A 6,075-nucleotide genomic window follows, 5' to 3' on the forward strand; every position below is an offset into this window, starting at 1 on the left:
ATCAGCTCCTAACTGTCATTTTTCAAACACAGCTGGGAGCTGATTGGCTGGCACCTTATCACTATTCACTCTGTCTCCTAACACTGCTTAGTAAATAGACCCCTAAATACTGTATGCCTTTTTTATTTTTTCTTGTTTAGAACTGGCGCACAGACCAAAATAAAAGGTTTGCTAAAAAAAAAACAAGATTTTTAACATCTAAGTAATAGGGCGCATACATTTCGCTTGTATTGGGGCAATTACCCATTCTCCCAGGCTCGGGGTATCGGAAAAATCCAACATGCTGGATAGTCTCGATTCTCAAATTCCAAACCGAAAATGGTCAGAATCGGCGAGTTGGGTGTTAATTTTCCCCAATCGCTGATCATTGATGCTCGCAGATCGGTGTTGTTGATGGGGGTTGGCAGAGCGGGTAATCGGGCCATAGCTGTATGACCCTTATAACTTTAATAGAATTGCCCCCATTGATACAATAAAGTGGTAGTTGACCACATGATAATAAAACAAAGTGACCAATCAGAAATCAGTTTGTATTTGTTGGATTACACTGGTTGCTATGGGTTAGAGCACACCATTGCTCTTTGGCCCTCATTCAGAGCCGTACGCTCTGAGCAGAGCGCACGCTCTGAATGAGGGCCGTCCTCCATAACTATGGGGCGTCCCCCTGGACGCTCGTATAGCTGTGGGTCACCACCCACAGCCTATACGAGCGTGCAGTTTGATGGCCGCGATGGTCGTGACCATCGAAACTGCGAGCCGGAGCCTGCGGTTGAGGTTTTCAACCGCAAGGCCCGGAGTGATTTTGGCTCTATCAGAGCCCAAATCACTCCCACTGACATCACTAGTGATGTCAGTGGGCCGGCTTCTGACGGTAGGCGTTCCCTTAGGAACGCCCCCGTCAGGGAGGCACGCCCACCAAAGGGGGCGTGCTGTCAATCAACATTGACAGCACGCCCCCTTTGATCAGACACAACGAGCGAAGGACTTTCCTTCGCTCGTCGCGTCTGGCGCATGCGCACGACGGAGCTCCCTCCGTCGTGCGCATGCTCAGTGCAGACCATCGACCCACTTGCGAGCGGACAGCCGCTTGCGAGTGGGTCTGAATCAGGGCCTTTGTTCCATAGAGATATGTTGTTCATTATACAGCATCTCATTGTCCTAAGGCCCTGGTTCAGAGCCGGACGCTCTTTTCTTGAACGGCCTCCTGGCCGCTCGCATTGCTGTGGGTGACCACCCACAGCTATTGCGAGCGGCCATGATGATGGTCGCGACGGTCAAGACCTTGTGGTAGGGTCTCGGGGCCGCAAGCCCCAGAGAGATTTCGGCTCTAACAGAGCCGAAATCTCTCCACTGACATCACTCGTGATGTCAGTGGGGCCGCCCCAAACGGTGGGCGTTCACATGGGAACGCCTTCGTTTGGGCAGCCACTCCCCCGGCCCACCCACCAAAGGGGGCAAGCTGTCACTCAACATCGACAGCTCGCCCCCTTTGGTGCGAGACCCGGAGCGACGGATTGCCCGTCGCTAGCCGGGTCTCGCGTATGTGCATGACGGAGCCGTCGCGCGTGCGCACTGGCCCACCATCGACCTGGTTGCGAGCGCACAGCACTTGCGACCGGGTCTGAATCGGGCCCTAAATGCCAGAAATGATCATAAATGTAGATGCCAAGCTGATTGGTCATAAGTGAAATATTCCCTATTATATAATATTAATAAGGGCTGGGTGGATCTCCAAAAGGATTGCTCGCATGCATTCAAGCCAGGATCTGTAAAATTCATTGACTCAACATATTCGAACCCACTGTGGGGTAAGCACGAGGATCGTGTGGGTGACTGCAACTCTGCTTGGGGAAGTAGTAGTATAAACAGAGGAGCAGGTGGTGTCCGAACCTTAGTAACTGCCTTTGCCTAGAGAATGCTACCTATTGGGAAAAACCAGCCAAGCTGTGTCCGCAACAGCCAAACTAAAAAGATAAAGCCACTCAATCTTCAGTGCCTAGATGGCTGCCTTCCTCCCTGGCGGAGGCAGATACTTCATCATCAGAGGAACCCCCATCTTTACAACAAGTCCTCCAGTTCACCACTGCATCAGAAAAATAGGGTATCTGACAGAGGGCCTGATTCAGCAAATATTGCAACTGCGATTGCGTGCGCAATTGGCCGATTGTTGCGTTCTACGTATGCAGTGCATGTGCTCAAACTTACCACTGCGATCAAGGTGACTACAGAGATCCATGGCAGAGTAATTGACAGGAAGTACCGTTTGGGGGGTGGCGAATGGGTGGTCGGCGCGTCTGAACACCGTTTCAGGGGCATGCATAAGTTATCCACTGCGATGCCATACGCAGCTTGTGTACTCACTACGTGCAATGAGATTAGCAATTCCTGTGTAAGGTCAGAGCTAGTGCTAGTGTGCGTGAGGCTGCGATGGTACTCGATGTTACCAATGGTTTTGCAGTCTTGCAAAGTATTACGGATGTGTATAAGGTAAGGTGGGCGTCCTTATGTTGTGCTGCGACGCCATTGCCATTGCAGAGGATTCGCATATCATCGCAGTGAGACTGTGTGCGTAATCGCTATAGCATTCAGAGGGGTAAGATCTGAAGATACGATTAATGACCCGCGGGACCACGCATTGGATAGTTATCGCTCAGTGGAAACTCCAGGATTTGCACAATTTTGAACGATTTATCGTTACGATGCATCAAAATCGTGCAGATTATCGTCTAGTGTGTGGGCACCACCAGGGATATACAGCTTCCATACCCCCCCCCCCTCCTCTTCCTGGCCAGATTGGGTGGGATGGCAGTTGGCAGGACCCACCTCTGTGTTCTCCTTAAGAAGGTGTAGAGTTACTAGGCAGCATGCAGAGAGATTCAAGATATCGGTAAAGGAAATGTAGAATTGCTGCTGGCTACTGCTGCCCCAGATACAATATTAAATGGACATAGTGGTCTGATGACTAGAGGGCAAATAGGACCACAGCAAACTAAATATCATAGAAGGAGGCAAAGGAGGATTGAAAATGTGCACGCTGTTGATCTCTTGGCATTTGGGCTAATTATGTAATTTCTCTTGTGCCCTGTGAAGTTGAGAAAGACAAACACTGTAATATCACAAGGAGCCACTTGTTGGCAGTAAAGATCTGTTTACACTTGCGGCCATCAACTCAATCAGCAGTGATGGCTGCAAGGATTTCATCTACTTTCTTCTTTTCTTCACACCTTATCTAGTTGTACTCAAGTAAAACCGTAATTAGCAGCCCATCCCTGAGAACAAAGGGCCTGATTCAGACCCGCTTGCAAGCGCATAACGCTCGCAAGCGGGTCTATGTCCCAGAGCGCACCCGCAAGCCCCAGAGCGAGCGCAAAAAGCACTCGCTCCGTGGCTCACTACAAATGGGGCAGCTGTCGATGTTGATAGACAGCTTGCCCCGTTTTGTAGGCGTGGCTTCACAAACGGAGGCGTTCCCAAGTGAACGCCTGCCGCTTGTGGGCGGGCCCCACTGAAAAACCAGTGATGTCAGTGGGAGAGCTTCCAGCTCTATTAAAGCCGGAAGCTCTCTGGGGCTTGCGGCAACGAGACTCTACCGCAAGGGTCTTGTCACAAACCGATGGTCTTGACCATCGCGACCATCATTCTGGCCGCTCGCAATAGCTGTGGGTGGTCACCCACAGCTATGCGAGCGGCCAGTATGCCGCACCAAAATAAAAAAAAAAAAGCCCTGATTCAGAGCATCCGTCTCTGAATCAGGCCCAAAGTACGTTGCCTCAGATTGCTATATTTAAGTGAAAAGTGACTTAAGCTGGCCACAGACATAGCGATGTGCACACGATCAGCCGATATGTACGATTTCCCTTGAAACTCTCCCCGACAGCTCTCCACACGATCTGCACACAATTTGGTGTCCAATCTTCAAACGATTTCTCCTGCATCCAGACTTTCACACTGCATCGTGCCCTAGATTGTCAGATCTGCCCTACTGCACGGCAGATCTGACGATGCGATGTGCGACCAGCGGGGACTCACGATTTACTCAGAATTTTGGCATATTTTACACGATCTGTCGTTCCAATGTGTCGGATTCGGCCAGATCGGGTAAAATATCGCTACGTGTGTGGCTAGCTTTGGTCCTGCTAACCCTGTCCCACCATGGCTTCTGTATTGGAGATTAATTTGTTTTCTGACAATTGATCACCAAGTGTTGAGGTAAGGTGCGTACACACGGTACGATATCTTTGAACGATATTAACGATATCGTTGAACGGTAAATCGTTCATATCGTTCAGTTTGTATGCAATGAATGACCAACGATGGGCGCTCCCACATGGATGATAACGATATTTATGGTCTTCCGTACATGGACGATTTCATCAAGATTTGCCTCTTCTGAGATGTGGCAGGATGACTTCACTGAAAGATATCTATCATAGATACAGTATGTTTCAGTGTGTACACCCAATATCGTTTGTCCTGCACTACAGAAAGTTCAAGAGAAATCATTCAGCGACATCGTTCACTGAACAGATCGTTCCATGTGTGCGCACCTTTAGACAAGCAGCGGAGACTAGTCCCAGTATTACACACCATTATAAATCGTCTCCCTGTGCCCTCCGTGTAATGAGGATGGCTATAGGTATACCTGCGGCGGGGGAGCTCCATCTGCCCGCTTGGAATGTAAGAGGTCTGACTGACAAAATTTAAGTATCGTTCCGTTGTTCATTTCCTCATTCTGATGTGTACCCAGGATCCGATATGTCATCGGCTGGGTACACATCGCTCAGTGTGTTCCCAGCTTAAGACACACCACACCTTATGGCGAACAGACATGGTCCTAAATTCTTGTACATTAGCTCCGTTGTCCATAAATGTGCAATACCTTCCGACATGAATATCGGACCATTCCCCAATGATGATTGATAAAAATTGACTTAGCTTATGATCAATTTGGAACCTGGAAGCTTAGGCCCTCATTCAGAGCCGCTCGTTAGCGGCAGTACGCTCGTTCCGAGCGATGTTTGCACATCTGCGCATGCGTACGCTTTTTAGTACGCATGCGCGAACCAGTCAGTGCGGCCGAAAATCGTTTGTACGCTATATAGCGAGTGCCTGCTATTTTGAGTGACAGAATGAGGCGTATGTGGGTGGTAACAGGGGAAGGTGCTTGAAAATGGGGAGTGGAGATCCGAACGCAGGCGTGCTTAAAGGTCAAAACGGGCGTTTTATGGGTGTGTATATTTAAAACAGCAGCGTCATTGACCACGTCACTGGGTTATTTTAGAGCCAGAACTGCTCGCAAATTTGTGGTAGCAAACACCAACCACAAGAATAGCGAGCAGTTCATACGCTGGTCGATGTACTCGATTAATCTAATAAATAGCGGACATGACGTAGGATGCGTGCGGCCAGGGGGCGTTTTTAACAAATAAACGAGCGTATGTTTTGCTCGTTCGTTCAGACTTAGAGGTGTGAACAGACTGCAATGTGCGTACGGATCATTTGAATAGCCACCCCTTGTTTTTAAACGAACGACCGCAAATAGCGAACGGCTCTGAATGAGGGCCTTAATTCCTTCTGGCTATCTTTAATGGGTGAATGCTCGGAAGTGGTGGGTATGTGGGACTTGGTGCTATAATGCTCAAACTGTTATTCCATCTGTGGGTTACTTTATAAATTGTTTCTAGCAATAACCTCATCATCGGGGTGGCACCTCTTTTGGTAGTCCAGTCATAGATGGCTTCACATGTTCAGTACACTTGCACTACCAGAATAGGGGGCAAATTTACTAAAGTGAGAGTTTTTATAAGTGGAGTTGTTGCCCACAGCAACAAATCAGATTCTAACTATTAGCTTCTAGAAGGTACTAGATAAATGTTAAGTAGAATCTGATTGGTTGCTATGGGCAACATCTCCACTTCTAAAAACTCTCATTTTAGAAAATTTACCCCTAGTAGTTTTATGGTTTCTCCACTCAGACACAACCTGACCAATAGGACTGTCCCAATGAATAATGAAAACAATTCAGCAATTTTCAGGTAATGAGATTGCCAAGATATTTTTATTTCTAAAAAAAAT

The sequence above is a fragment of the Taudactylus pleione genome, unplaced genomic scaffold (genome assembly GCF_031769625.1).
Source record: "Taudactylus pleione unplaced genomic scaffold, aTauple2 ptg000073l, whole genome shotgun sequence".
Classification (NCBI taxonomy): Eukaryota; Metazoa; Chordata; class Amphibia; order Anura; family Myobatrachidae; genus Taudactylus; species Taudactylus pleione.